Source organism: Cebidichthys violaceus, unplaced genomic scaffold, assembly GCF_023349555.1.
Source record: "Cebidichthys violaceus isolate CVI_PGR_0920_01 unplaced genomic scaffold, fCebVio1.0.p SCAF_16, whole genome shotgun sequence".
Classification (NCBI taxonomy): domain Eukaryota; kingdom Metazoa; phylum Chordata; class Actinopteri; order Perciformes; family Stichaeidae; genus Cebidichthys; species Cebidichthys violaceus.
Window position 1 is genome coordinate 12,806,744 of NW_027176329.1, and position 15,325 is coordinate 12,822,068.

Here is a 15,325-nt window from a genome sequence, read left to right on the forward strand (position 1 = left end):
CCTCTCTCCTTCTTAATGTGAAACAGTATTTGATTCGTCCTCAGAGGACGTTGAGTTCACACCCTCACAATAACCCCTCAAAAAAAGGTCAAATGAAGTTGAAAGGCCATCATTCCAAAACCTCATTCACTCACAGATGATATACTTCCTGTGTTTGTATGCAGGCACTACAGGTGAACTGGGCCAGGGGAGAGGATCGGGACAACGGGGTCAGGTTGGTTGTTTATTATAATAATAAATGTCCGGGAGTCTGAAAGGGACCCTCATACTGGGGTTAACTATATGAGGCATTGATGGAACATCTATGTAGTGAGTGCATGCATGAATGTGTGCATGTAGGCTTTATGTGTGGGTTGATTGAATGGATTTTCCGAATTACTAGGAAACTTGTTTGGATATATTAGCAGTCCACATGCTTTCAGTAAAGGCGGTATTTGGGGGAAATAGATGCACACAAAGATGCATGCAGAGTACAAAAACACTTCCATCTGTCGTTATTTACATATGCCAACATTACAAATCTACCACTGTCTAATTTCACATACTTTATAAAGGATTTATAGGTTTTCACTAATGGCTGTATTAATGGTTATTGCACTAAATCTTTATAAATCAGTTGACAGCAAGCATTGACAAGAGCAACTTTTGGGTTGCCAGGATGTTAAACATTTGGATAGTGTGTGTACCCCTCCACCAAAGATAAATTGCAGGCACATGATGCCGAAAAGTCAGGATATTTCATTGTTTTATCTGCTGTATTTCTTCAATTCATCCAGAAGTCTCCAATGGACGCTTGACTCCTGGAAAAGAGCACGAGGGCATCCAGACCAAAATCCATTCATAAAAAAACAGCATTTTACAACCCCAGAAGAGGGGACACCTTCATTAGATGATTTATTATTCAATTATTTGTTCATCATTTCTAAAGATATTTATTGCAACTTTTTAAACTGTGGTAGAAAGTGGTAACCAAAGCTATTATTTATTATTATGTTGTGCTGTCCAAACAGCTGATACTGGCATACAAGATAGTAGTCTTGCAGTTTAGATGGCAGCTTGTGTGTATCTCCCAATCTTTTTTTTTTACATCTACTTTGCCAGCAGTTTTTACTACACTACTTATTTTTATACTCATGCTACAGACGGTCTGTAATAACATGTAAACTGACCTGCCAAATCTGCACTATGTTGTTTTAATAAGCAGTGTGTGTGTGTGTGTGAACGGTACAGGCATCTAGAAGGGCACAAATAGCTGAGAGGGGCAGTAACATCAGGGGTGAAGGGGGGCTATAAAGCCTAGTGAGCGGTAGTTTGGAGTAATGGACAGTGAACTGGGCGAGGTCAAAGGCTACTAGCTGTCGGCAGAGTAACCTCTCACCTGTTCTCTGGCAGATTTGTGGGCTTTGCGGGGCAGCGAAAAGCCCACCCCAACGAAAACCTTTAACACCTTCTGCCTCACAGAATCAGACGCATGATGGATTGGGACAGCGCCGAGGTGGTGACTGCCATCTGGGAGTGTGTGATACAGAGGCGAGTGATTGACTGGGACTTAGTGGGAGCGGGCCTGGCTGTGTGGCCTGACAGGGACTGATAGCCTCGCCATCATCATTCTGGGTCACAGCGGGGACGGTCTGCACTCTGTCTGGGAGGTGAAGAGGGAAGGACGGCAGCGTACGTGCGTAGGTATAGACAGCGCTGAGTGCATATACAGGTCTTTTTATATTGTATCATTTTATCAATTTTATCGTATTCAAAGTCAGTTTTACCTGGAATCTGAACTCAGTTAGGAGCCTGTAGTTCATGATTTGATTAATAAAAGAGATCAAATGCTTGATTTTACTCAAAATGTGTTAATATGAAGAACAACTCTTAACATCGAACTGTGACCTAAAGCTGTTAAATTGTGCATAATTCTAATTCACTTCACTCGCAAAATGTAAAGGTGAAGAAGGACTTTTTCAACATTGAGTGCAGCTTTTAACTCACCTGTCATGTGTTTTTTTTTCAATTAACATGCCTGCAGAGGGACCAGGGGTGCTTGAAGTAGCAGGGGAGACAAACATTATAATATATAAAAGATGTATCTTTGTCTAAACAGATATTTAATAGTTCAACCACTGGTGAAGATATAAAACTACACAAAGTAAAATCTAACTTCATGTAACAGCCCATCAGTGGCAGTTAGCATGACACCCACACAGCATAATATGGACGCTTTATTTATCCAATGTTGATACTAAAAAAAAAAAAAAATAAGTTCAGTCAACAAACAAGGCCAAGCTTGGTTTCTATTTTAACTGCAGGTTTCATTTCACAGCACGCCGATGATCAGCCTTAGACTGTTCTAATAACACCAGACCCACGAATGAGGGGTAGAATATACAAACATATCCACCGTGCGCTATAAATTTTTTTAATCAAACCCATCTGATTTGTATGGTTTTGCTTAAAGTGGCCACAAAATTGAAACAAAAGAAAACAAAAACAGTGCTTGGTTCTTCTGCATACTCGTTTGGGACTTATTAGCAGTCAGAAGCAAACATAATGTCTCGAAATGTAATTCACAATGCAGTTTGTATGGGAATGTACTTTTTAGGAGACAGGGCTGCACCTAATAAGAATGATAATCGATAGCAATGTATCACAATTAAGGACAGTTGTTTCTTGCAGCAGCATTTCCACAGACTCTGAGATATCCTGTCAGCAGACATGAAACAAGCCCACCCCTGAGAAAAAAACAAAAGGCAGCAGCCCCTCTCATTAACACCTTAGCGCTGAGTGTGCACATCACATCCAAACGAACAAAACTGACATATATAATGTTATTCATTATAACCCTATTAGTGCATTTCAAGCCAATGTGCAATTAAAACTGCAACTGTTGTTGTGACGTGATAAAACTAATCGGCCCACCTTCAGCAATTAAACTTTGTGGATATGATGTGTGTGTGTGTGTGTGTGTGTGTGTGTGTGTGTGTGTGTGTGTGTGGCGCTTCGCCCGCAGCAGCATTCATTTACAGTTACGCCTTTTTCTTCTCGTCTCAGATGTTAATCCGTTTGTAATAAAGCTCATCGTTAACAACACAATAATGTATGCGTGCTTACTCTCGACTTTAATTATTACCTCTACACTATGCATCTCTGCATTCTATTTTGCTCCCTCCCTCTAGTTTTTTTGTCCCTCTCTCTCTCTCTCTCTCTCTCTCTCTCTCTCTCTCTCTCTCTCTCTCTCTCTCTCTCTCTCTCTCTCTCTCTTACACCCCCACCCCATAAAGCCTATAAATCACATGGTGATAGATTGGCCCCATTGGGAATGTCTCAACCTGAGGCTCAGAGCAAGGGTAGCTCACGAGATACTCTTTGTTCTGAAACCCCGTCACGGGGGGATATTTACATGAAGGGCGCGCATCCCAGTCATCCCGGCTTGAAACAGGAGAAGAAAAATGGCCATATTCACGGAAACAGTCCAAGGACAATAAAAGGCTACAATAACAGGTATTTTCAAGGGACCAAATTGCAGGTTATATCCGGACCTCCGGTGGGACAGAATACTACAATCCTCTCTATTTATATTGCAGAGGCTGCACAGAGAATGGGCCATCGAGGTAAAGTGTGTGTTTGAGTCCAAGAGGCGTAAGCTAGAAAGTGAAGCGTTAGGGGCGCTGCGAGGGAGACACGCCATGATGAACATCGGCCTGGTGTGTTGTCTTTGACCGCGAGCCGCTCTGAGCGTTTTTTTTACATCATCATTGCTCTGTTGACAAGGGTTCGGTTTGACTCGCGTTTCACACAGTGAATTAGACACTTCACTTCCAAATGACCTTCATCCCAGCATGCTGCCTCGCCGCGAACTCCTCGCCGCAAGCTCCTCGCCGCGAGCTCTTCGCCAGCGAGCCCGCCGTGGAAAGTTCGCGAAAAAAGACACGCTGCGAAGGGCTTCGCGCCATCCATCACACCTCACAGGAAAACGCAGAGGTGGCTGTCACACGGATCGGGTGGCTTTTTTTCACTTTTAATGTATTTATCTCTGTGCGGGAATGCCAAGAGCAACAAGGTCACCCCGCATCATCACAATTTGCCAAAAGCTCCGTCTGCCGTAAATCACTCATCCCAGAATTTTTTGACCCCGAGCTTCTCTCACTGTAGGATTAAATATTTACGCAACACGGCGAGGGTTCACAGCTAAAACAGCAGGAGCGGCACAATTTAACACAAAGCCAGGTGGAGTTATCGCTTTATTGTTGATGACTATAGACAATATACTCTCCAGGCTATAGACAGGTGCTACACACAGGCTATAGACAGGTGCTACACACAGGCCGGCTGCCAGTCTTTGTTGAAGATCTGCTCCCTGATGTTATTTTAGTGCCCAGCAGCATCCTGACAGCTCACTGTTGATATTCATATTTGTAACACGGTTGACTTTCAAAACATCACCATTTACCTATATAAATTCCAAAGTCAATGAGGGGACCTTCAAAGGAGACATCACGCTCATTTTCAGGTTCTCACTTGTATTTTGGGTTTCTACTAGAACATGTTTACATGCTTTAATGTTCCAACCCATTGTTTTTCCTCCTACTGTCTGAAGATACCTGTTTTCACTCCCTATCTGAAATGCTTTGTTTCAGCTTTGCAGAGGAAGAGCAGCCACATCTTATTGGCTTGCTGAATCACATGTTTTCTGATCTCGGCAGCCCACAAATAACTGACTGGGTTGTCTCATTTCACAGTTGGTTGGTTGGTTGGTTGGTAGCCTCTCCAGATACTCAAATGTATGTGCACAAGCACTGACAAAGTGAGTTTTTCATGAAATGTCCCCATTACACTATGTGTGGAATTTGAAGAGTTGGCTCTTTCCAGTGGTAATACCAGCAATGCAACACACAACACCAACTTTCAACAGGATTGTCTCTCTTTTGTAGCCATGCTAGCTGCTAGCAGCGAGGCTATATGGACGGCAATGTTGATCGGTCAGTAGGTTCACCACTCTCATACATGCTGAAATATCTCAACAACTATTGGATAGATTATCACTAAATCTCCTACAGACATTCGTGGTCCCCAGAGGATGAAACCTACTGACTTTGGAGATTCAGTGACTTTGCCTCTACGGCCACCATGAGGTTGACATTTGTAGGCTTTGAATGACATGTCAATACATTTATAACCACATGCCTTTATGCTGATTCTTAAATGATTGTAATCTCGCTGACAAATAACAGTAAAACATTGATGCTATAGTGAGACTTTAATCACATCCAAAAGGCTCGCCGGCTCTTACTGTCCATATACACATCCAAGTACTGTCCAAGTGCTTTTGTGCATGTGAATGTCCTTTTGAAATTTTTAAACACATGACTCTGTAAAATGACAAAGCTTACAACAACAGAAAGACCAAAAATGTTTTGAAGACACTTAAAAAAGCTGATACTGAAGTCAGTGGAACTACAAAACATAAAGCAATGTTCAAATCTATCCTTGAACACGTGCATTTGACATCCAGGACTGGCGGGCTTCTTTGATAAATAAAAAGAAGAAGAAGCCTGCCTGCTGTAATTGCTTTTCATTATTAAGTGGTCAAAGGCAAGACCTGATTTAGCAACATGAAGTTTCATTCCTCCGCTCCTCGATTCTTTCCCTCCGTTAGCCTCGCCAGCTCATGGGAGATGATTCCCTCCAAGAAGTCGGTGCGCAATAACGCACAATGCACAGTGACAAGGAATGAGACTTTTTAATAAAAAGGAAAATAAGACGAAAATCCTGCCAGCAGACAGGACATGGAACCTTTTGTGCTCTGCCTGTTCAAAGTGTCTCGGTCTGTATTATACTGTGGAGTTTTTTGAGGGGTCTGCTCGAGATAAGGGTAAATAGAGCCTTTTATTGCCTTGATTCCTTCAAAGATAGACTCAGCTGTGTAATATCGCCACCAAGATATCAGGGGATTGGGGACAAATAAGGATAGGAGCGAGGTAAGGAATATAGAATATGAAAGATCTTTTTATTCCTTATTATATGCAAAAAAAATATCTTCTATTTTTTTACTATCCTAAAAATGTATTATTATTATTATTATACTTTTTTTTTAAATACGGTATTGATTATGTGATATTTGACCTTATAATGAAGGTGTATTTTGATGCGTTTCTCCCCTGCTGGCTAAACAGTTAACGATTACACCTTAACTCATAACCTGTGGACACGTTGACCTATCTTAACTGGGCCTGGCAATAAGGTCAACTCTGACAGCAAACAGTTTCCTCTCATTACCTCCATCTGACACTTAATGTTGCCTGTTCACATACAGTAGCCCTGACACGCATCGATCGAGCATTAAAACTGCCATCGGGCTCAGCCCCGAATCAATACACAAAAACTTCCCCGGCTCTCAGAAAAATCCCTTTTCTGTAACATCAAGTCCTCAAGTGGTTTAAATAATTTCTGCCATCACACATGAATGCCCCCCAAAATTACTTTTTTTATTTTTTTATTTGTGACTTATTAGCAGTTATATGATAATATGGCAGTGATTTATTTCTCGACTTGGCCTTTATACTTTTTCTGACGCAGTGCTTTTTTGCAGCGAGTGGAACGAACCTGCCACTCATGAGCAAAGTCACTGAAAAGTCAAACTCGTCAGAGATTTTACTATTCCCCCCCCCATCTTAGGGTGGGAGTCAGTCACTCTCACTGCAGTCAGTCCACACAAATATGCCGGTATCTTTCTCTGTAAAGTTTAATTGATTCAGAACGCCTGCGCTTTGCTTTTTCAACTAAACCTTTGCAACCTTTATCTGTGGTGCAAAGGTAAGGGGTGAGAGAATGGGGACAGTCAAGTCAGTTTGACTTAAACAGCCCAGAGGGCAATCTCTGGGTCTGTGAAGTGAAGTCAAAGCTGAAGTGCCTAAAACTTGTGTTCTTTCTAATGGCCAGCAGGGGGCCACTCCTCTGATTGCAAAAAAAATTCTGATTATATAGAAATCCATGAGAAAATGACTCTGCTTCTGTACAAGTGATCCTGGCCAGGCGGCCTACAGGGATGTTGAAGCCGATTTCATTGCACATGTTGCATGAGCGTGTGACAAAAAAAACTTGAGCTCATCGGTGGAAAAAAAGCTAGCGAGACTAAGTAGCAGCTTTAATTACCACAAAAGCAGCTGCCCCAATAAAAAACAACAACATGGACAGACAGACAGAGAGGAAGGGTGTTGCACTGAGACTTCTTTATTGGATCATAAATTTGCAGACGGCCATATGACACTGCATATGGCATCCCTCTCTTTTGTTAAGAGAAGCAGAAAGGAGGAACCATGAGGGGGCGTGCATTCTATGAGATCTGATGGCATGAGGCAACTACACACAACATGCTTTAAAATGGTTTCAGCTGTAGAATTAATTTACAGTGCTGAGGCAGAAGGATGAGCAGTCTCAGAGCAGGAGACACCTGAGACTCCACACCATCCTCCGTCAATTTAAATCACGTCAGTGTTCGCCTTCCCAAAAGCTAAATTGAAATGAAAAAAAAACAAGAATTCCGCTGCAAGAATACAAAACGTGGCAGACAATGTCAACTGTCGCTCCTTGTAAAAGGAGAACACGGAAAACGGAGAAACGGGGGCAGGATACCAGCAATAATCTGTGTTAAACCTGCTGAGCTGCTGTATTGCTGAAGCTCTTGGCAGGTGCAACCACACTGTAGCCGCGCTCAGTCAGTTCTGGTAAAGCCCTGTGTAGCGATGATCGCTGGGAAACTTCAGAAAAGCACGACTCGCGCTCACGCCACGTGCCGGGGGGAACGCTGACTCCGCTCTCTTGCCGCCGCAATGTCAAAAGAAAAAACAATCACGATGCGAACGATGAACATGCTTTTTTGCAGCGCTGGAATCTGAAGCTGCATTGTTTGCAAAAGAAACAGCGCGGGAGAAGGGGATTCATTCGAAGACACAAACAAGAGCTAAGCATGACTGCGAATGTCGTGCAATTGTTCAAACACTGACTTGAAGCAGGTTTCAAATTCTTTGTTTAAATTCGCTGAATCGGGACTCTCATAATCTGTCCCATCAGCGGTGTCTGTCCTACCTCTTGGAGGTCACATAGAAGAGAATACTCAATTGAACGCACCCAACCTATCGCTGTTAATGTGATGTACTGTTTGTGCAGGATGGGGGGAACTCAGCAACTTACTGTAACAGGCACGATGTGCTTCTCTTACCGTTCTCTTACAGGGCACCACCTGCTACTAGAGACTGGAGGGCCAAGCACTTAAAAACACTTTGCACGTTTTTTGCGACTGAGCGGACGGACGCGGGGGCCTGAAGGTCGACAGCTCTGTGATGCATGACAGAGGGACGGGTTCTCTGCTAACGGCACCCCCCGGTGTCAGCATTTTACTCACTTCGCCCTGCGAGCACTGCTCGGCTCTCGACTCCTGCTCAGAGGCCGCAGACACATCAGAGGAGTGATGGGCCAGCAGCCTGTACTCACTCACTTATGTGTGTGTGTGGTGTGTGTGTGTGTGTGTGTGTGTGTGTGTGTGTGTGTGTGTGTGTGTGTGTGTTATCTTGCTTGTGGCATCAAGTGCATAAACGCGGGTGTGTTAAAGGCACTCTAATCAATATTTGTATATTAACAGGGTGACATGACTAAAGCCAAGTTCACAGTACACGATGTTCACAGTTGTCAGGTCACTGTACTTTTCACACAACACGACTTACTGTCTTGTAATCGCGAGTCTTAAAGTCTCTGGGGTTTTCACTGCATGACTGACCGGCGTACTTCATATCGGTCTCAAGACCACCTATTGAAGGTGTCATCTAGGAAACGATCGCCTTTTTACTCGGTTCTGTCTCCAAAAAGGACTCTGGATTATATTTCAAGACTGGTCCTGCATGAATATTGATTGTTTTCTCAAAACAGTTCTCATCTCGTACATGCAGACATTTACTGTATAAGTGTCAATAAAAGAGATGAAAATCTTCATTTGTTTTCTGTAAGTGTGTTTTTATGTGAATGTGGATCCACTGGTCTCGTCTTGGTTTCGACTGGGTCTCAACCCATCAAAGTCTTGATACACTCTGGTCATGGATTGGTCTCGGTTCAGGTGGTCTTGACTACAACACCATGACACACTATAATATCTTTCACCAGGAGGAATCTGTCTGGTCTCCAAAATAAATGTTGTCACATCAAGTGTCACGGGCGTAGTCGAGCTTGTTGATGTTGTCTTCACTATTGCCCCATGCAGATCAGTGACTGTGTTATTATGTGTTTATTCATGCAAATATCCAACACCCTCGGTACAACAACAACTTTGGTCCCTGGTGCAAATGCAACACATACAGTAAAGCTCCTATTGTTACAGGCGACCCCTCCACCAGCATTCCTCACAACCTGTGTCTCGCGTTCTCATTGGCTGAGAAGGTCCAGGTATTTAGCATGCTAAATGTCATCAATTGCTGCAGCTTCAAAGGGTCAGTTCACTCAAATACATTTTTTTTTTATATCTGTGGATATCTTGTAATGTAAACCGACCCTTCAAAGTGTGCAGGGAGTTGTTGTGCATTGAAATCCTGTCTCCTGCTCTCTCTCAGTGGAGCAACAGCCGTTACGAAGGAAGAGGCTGAATCAATAAGTGCACCATGCTCGGCTGAAAACTCCCGAAGTTAAAAAAATAAGTCAACCATCTCCTTCTTTCATGGGGAGGGATTTTTTTATTAAAAGATGCTAAAAAAAACAGCTTTCAAAAGGACGCTGCAGTTATGGAGTTTTCAAAGTTGCCCGATGCGGTCCTTCAGCAGCAGACGTGCTGTCAGTCATTCCTCCGTCTTTGGCTTAATTTTGTGTGTCTCTTTCTCTGCGGTGTGACCGGTTAATGAAAAGGCTCTGGTGTTCCCCTGTCTGCTATTACAATTACCATGCACTCTCAATTACATGGAATTAGATGCTGCTTATGTGGTGCATGACATTTGTTCCATACATCTAACTGATGATGGAGACCAGCCCGACCCTCAGCAGGCCATTCAAAAGCAAAGAGAATTAATAGAAATGATTCATTTCACATTTAAATGATAGAGAGTAATATTAATTACCAGAATTACATCCTATTGTCTTCTGTAAAGAAATGTGTGTGTGTGTTATGCGAAATAGGGAAGACGAGGGCCCATTGTGTAGCGGCTCCTGAAGCGGACCCCCCTAATCATATCACTCACCACTGCATCTAATAAAAAGAGAGGCTGGAAATGAAGACAAATTGATCCCCAAACTTATTTTATCATGTTGGTCTGCTGCCGTGAATCCAAGAGAGACAGGTGTTTCTCAAATGATCCAATAAGCCAATGTGTGTGTGTGTGTGTGTGTGTGTGTGTGTGTGTGTGTGTGTGTGTGTGTGTGTGTGTAATCAGTGACTCACAGCACCAATGGAATCACCTCTAACTTCACATCTGCATTGCTTTGTGCCCAGAATCACAAGTAACACAGCACCACACAGCGTCTGCATTCAGTGAGCAAATGAGACACAGTTTTGGGATGATTTCTTTTTTTTTATTATTGACCAGTAGACCCTTCACTAGGCCCCGCCTTTAAACGCAGACTGGCCAATCATAGCGTAGCATCGGTCAGCTCCGACCAGATCCAACAGCTATCTGGCTCTGCTCCACAGACTTTCATGCAGTCTTTTCAGATTTTCTGTGTATTTGGAGCGATCATGGTTAAACGTTGTGTAATAGTGATACTTGTTACCTGGAGAGGTTTGAAGGAGATATATACGTTTTCAAAAAGTTATGTATAAAACATAAAAACGTAACATTAGCAGAGTACGTTAGCACATCAAATATTAGCGTTAGTGCCTCTATGCTATGCTAGCTACTGAAGGTATACTGAATGTCTACATATGCTGCTTTTGCTTTTTAATGATGAATACAGACCTATCCAGCTTTACAGGAACAGTGTTGCTCCTTAATTTCATTTTCATCTTCTGTCTCGATCTCCAGGTGATGTGGTGGTTCAATTTCACACTACAACTACACTGTAGCTTTGGCGTCTATATTTTAACCTGTTTTCACTGCTGAATCAGTTTTACATCCTAAACGTAGCCTTCAAACACATATTGAAACCATTCTGCCTGCTTCTCTCTGAAATAAAGAAATTAGATAATATTTCTTCATCGAATGCAGTTAGTGACAGTGTGGGCTCCATGGTAGCTCTGACAGCTTGACGGAGTAGCAGCGGGGCGCGGGCTTAGAAAAGGGTCAATTCACGGCAGGAAGTTTAAAAAAAAAAAAAAACGATAACACACAACATATGGGTTGTATATGATAGGCATATGGCTTGTAAGCACATCTCATCAAATGAGGAGCCGATGAAAGTTATCCCACGAGCAATGGCCATAGCTGAACGGCAATAGCAAGGTCTAGGTGGCAGCAACACTTTGAGCGCTCTTAGATATAACATGAAATGAATGAGGAAAACCTCCCAACTAGAGAGGGTCAGCTCAGTTCCTTTTGCTGCTCTGTCACTGAAAATACCACTAAATGTTCCCCCCGAAAACCCAATGAAAAAACGTTAGCTTGGCTTTTCATTTGTTTTCACACTGAAACATTGCACAAACCGTCTCTCTCAAACTCCAAAAGTGAGCTAAGGTGCATGAAGGTGGGACAACAGCTTGACTATTGAATACTGAAGATACAGCATTGTTTTATTTTGCAGAAGCTGTCCATTTAGTTTCCGATGTGCCTGAGGGAAAACAAGACTAGAAGGTTCACAGCCATGGTATGGTATGGTATGTTAACATGCTAACATTTGCATATGAGCATAAACACAAAGTACATCTGAAGCTGATAGGAATGTCTGCTTTTGCAGTGGAATAAACATGGATAGACCTAATGACGACTGACAATGAATGAAAAGCAAACAGGCTATGGATTTCACTTTCAATACTTTTATTATGCACAGGTTACCTTGTCTTTGAATAACTTTTCCTAGGTCTTAACCTCTTAGCTGCCTGTGAATATTTTACATTGTACTAATGTATTAATTTGGCGCACCTTCTAAGCTGCCCTTGCAGCAAGGCAATAGGATACTTTCTTTTGTGTCTTTTATAGATTCATGTACCATCTGAAAATGCTACAGACAGTGTGTGCTACTCATATGTATTCAGGGGATGTTATCCTCTTCCACTATGATTAAGATTTGTCTGATTGGTAAACATACAGCATTTACAAGGGAGGTTCCATTGGCTTTCCTCCTCACACATCACCCATTAGTGCAACCTGTAACCCCGCACACCATTTATCACATATGAGTCATACTAAGTGATAAGATCAGCCTGCAAACACAGCCTGTAGCAAGGTGAACGGTAAGGCATCTGAAGTTAAAGTGGGATTTTCTGCTGGAGGACAGAAACGGACCTTTTTGTCTCCTTCCTGGTCTCCTAATGAATTGGTTTTAGCCTGTTTTGGAGCAAATTATCCCTCCCTCTCCTCCTAATTTTCCAATTTGCTGTGTCATTTATACGTAATTGAGGACCGCACTGGGCTGTATTACTCTCACAAATAGGGTGATATAGTTTATTGAAGGTCTGCTTTATACAGAAGGGCTGGTAAACCAAACATCAATTGTGGACCGTAGAGAAGACTGGGATTTTTCCTGGAGGCTGGGGAGCATCGCAAAGAGGCTTTAATTATTTCTCAAAGGCAATCCCGGCCACTGCTCCGCCGCTCATTTTATGGTCACTTTCCTTTTCTCTGTCTTTGATGGAGGTAATGAATGGGGTGAGAATTCACTTTATTTCATCCCTGCTCTGTCGCCCTTCCTAATATTTGCATCTCATATTCGTCTAAGCAAATAAGAAAAGCTTGTTTTCAACCTGCCCAGGCCAGGTGCAGCATAGGAATGAATGACAGCACAAAGCTCAGACTCCACTGTCAGTGCTTTTCCACATTAAAATCCTCTGCATGCAGGCTTTAGTTCGCCCCGTTCAGAAAGTCTAAGTTTGTTTGCGCCCTTGACTGTTCGTGGCCAGAAACAAAGTACGCATAGAAGAAGGGACAGATAATGAATGTCCGGCATCAATATCCAATTCGATATGGGAAAATATGCCTTTAAACTCCTAATAACCGACAGTTTAACTGCTTTCAGCGCTTACACTTCGACCACAATTTCAACTGTTGTCACTTCGTATATAGAGTATCGACTGGCACTTTAGTTGATATCAAAAGACACTTTCACTGCTTTCACCTGTTACACATAAGGCCTGAACACACTGGGGGCGTTTGTTGGTGGGATTAATTTGCATGTAATGTCTTTTTGTGAACTGCTGGATTTGTTATGGAGACATTCACATACAACGTGAATGTTACGCTCGCAAAAACAATCTTTCGCACCGCAAATAAAAGGCATCAACCTATTACTAACAATCACACAAATCAAGAGGTTTAATGTGTACAACTTATTTTGGCACCCAGTGCAAACAAACAAAACACATCCACGTCCCTCGTGGACAAACGTCTGCTACCAAGCAAAAATTTGTATCCATGCAATCAGCAAATGGCATTAATCTCCTGCCTTTCCTCAGAGTAGCCCGTTGGTTTCAGGGCTTCATTTCCACGGGATTTTTAAAAAAAAATTTTGGCAGCAGATGTTCCTCTCCACCCCGCCCATCGTCAGGGGTGCCTGAGCAACAGAGGGGCCGCCCATCAAAACGCCATCAGGACCCTGCTGGCCACCAGACGAACACATGCCCAGAATGCATCATGCGGGGGCCGTTCAGTCCCATTTAACTCTTCCTCCCGTCTGCTACTTCACTTTGCCATCAGCTTGCGTCCTCCTAGCTCTCCATCACCAAAGCAGACAAAACAAAGCATTCACCGCCATCGTATTTTGGGGTTTGCGCTGACAAACTGACTTAGCGAAAGATGAGTCTCGACCCCTGTCTGCCTCACTGCGAATTGATTGAGAGACAGTGGCAGATGGAGGTGTGGGCACATGAATAAATTGATTAGTGGAGCACTTGACGGATGGGATTTATAGGAGGCCTCGACGCACCAGAGAATTAATTTCGCTAGAAGAACATGCCTCTGCCAGGTTCATTCGTCTTGGCAGCAAATTTGGCAGCTTCCCCAGGTCTGGGGGCTCAATTAACCACCGGCTCCAGCAGTTTGGGGAGGGAACAGCTTTGTTGAGAAATACGTTTGTCAGACACGTGTGTTAATGATAACAGATTTCGGGAATACAAAATGAGGGAGGCTGTGAGGGAGGGTGAGGTTAGGGGGTGAAAGGGTGAGGTTAGGGGCTGAGCGATTGGTGGGGCCGATTGTGGAACAAGGGGACGAAAGGATAAAAGGTAAAGAAATATGGTTCACGGAACGCTAACGCAGCCTACAGCAGTATCAATTGATTTGTTTGGCCACTCGGAACGACAAGCAAACACAACTTTGAAATATCATTGCCGACAAAAACGTTCCTGCAAGTCGTGTTTCCAATCACCTGTCAAGCGAACTTCGGAAATGTTGCAGAAAAGAAATGCAAATTATGTTATTGTGAGAGAATAAAGTCAGAAGCTGGTGTAAAGACTCAAAAATAAACAGAGTAGAAGTAGAGGTCACGAACCCGAGACATAAGTCTTTCTTATGGAATTCTTCTATATACGCAATAAAATATTTTTTAAATCTGTTGAAACATGATTCCAAGATGGTTCCCTCTGACAGATGTATAACTAACCTAAACTAGCAAATTTTTGTGTTGCATAGTTTCATTACCAAGTGAAGCAAGACTCAAACAGTGTCTAGCTGCTTTTAAATGAGCTACATCCATTGCTATATCAGATTGTGTTTAAATGTAACTGGCGATGATGTTGGCATTGCAGCAACTGTGCCAGAGGTCTGTTGAATCATCCGTAGCTCATCTACCAAGTTGGAGCTATTGTAGCCATGGAATAAGAGACATTGTGCTCCTGGGCACAGACATGCAAAAGGCCTCAGCACCACTACTACTAAATAACAGCAAGACACACAGACTTTATATTTATTCAGCCTCTTTTTGTGTCTTTACAGTTATTTTTTTATAGCATTTTTATCTCTTTTTGTGTCTCTTTGTGGTTTTTTTGCATTGATTTGCAGTAAGTATGTTTGTTTGAGTGACATTTTGCAGGTGTAAGACAGGGCGGGGGTGCCATGACACTTAAGGTTCAGTAATCCATCCATGACCGTAGCATCATAAATACAAAAATATTGAATATTGCTGCTTTACTTCACAGATTTTGCACAAACCTCATTTTCTATGGACTACACAGAATAGACAGAAATACAGAGTTGATCGTGTTGAAGCCTCT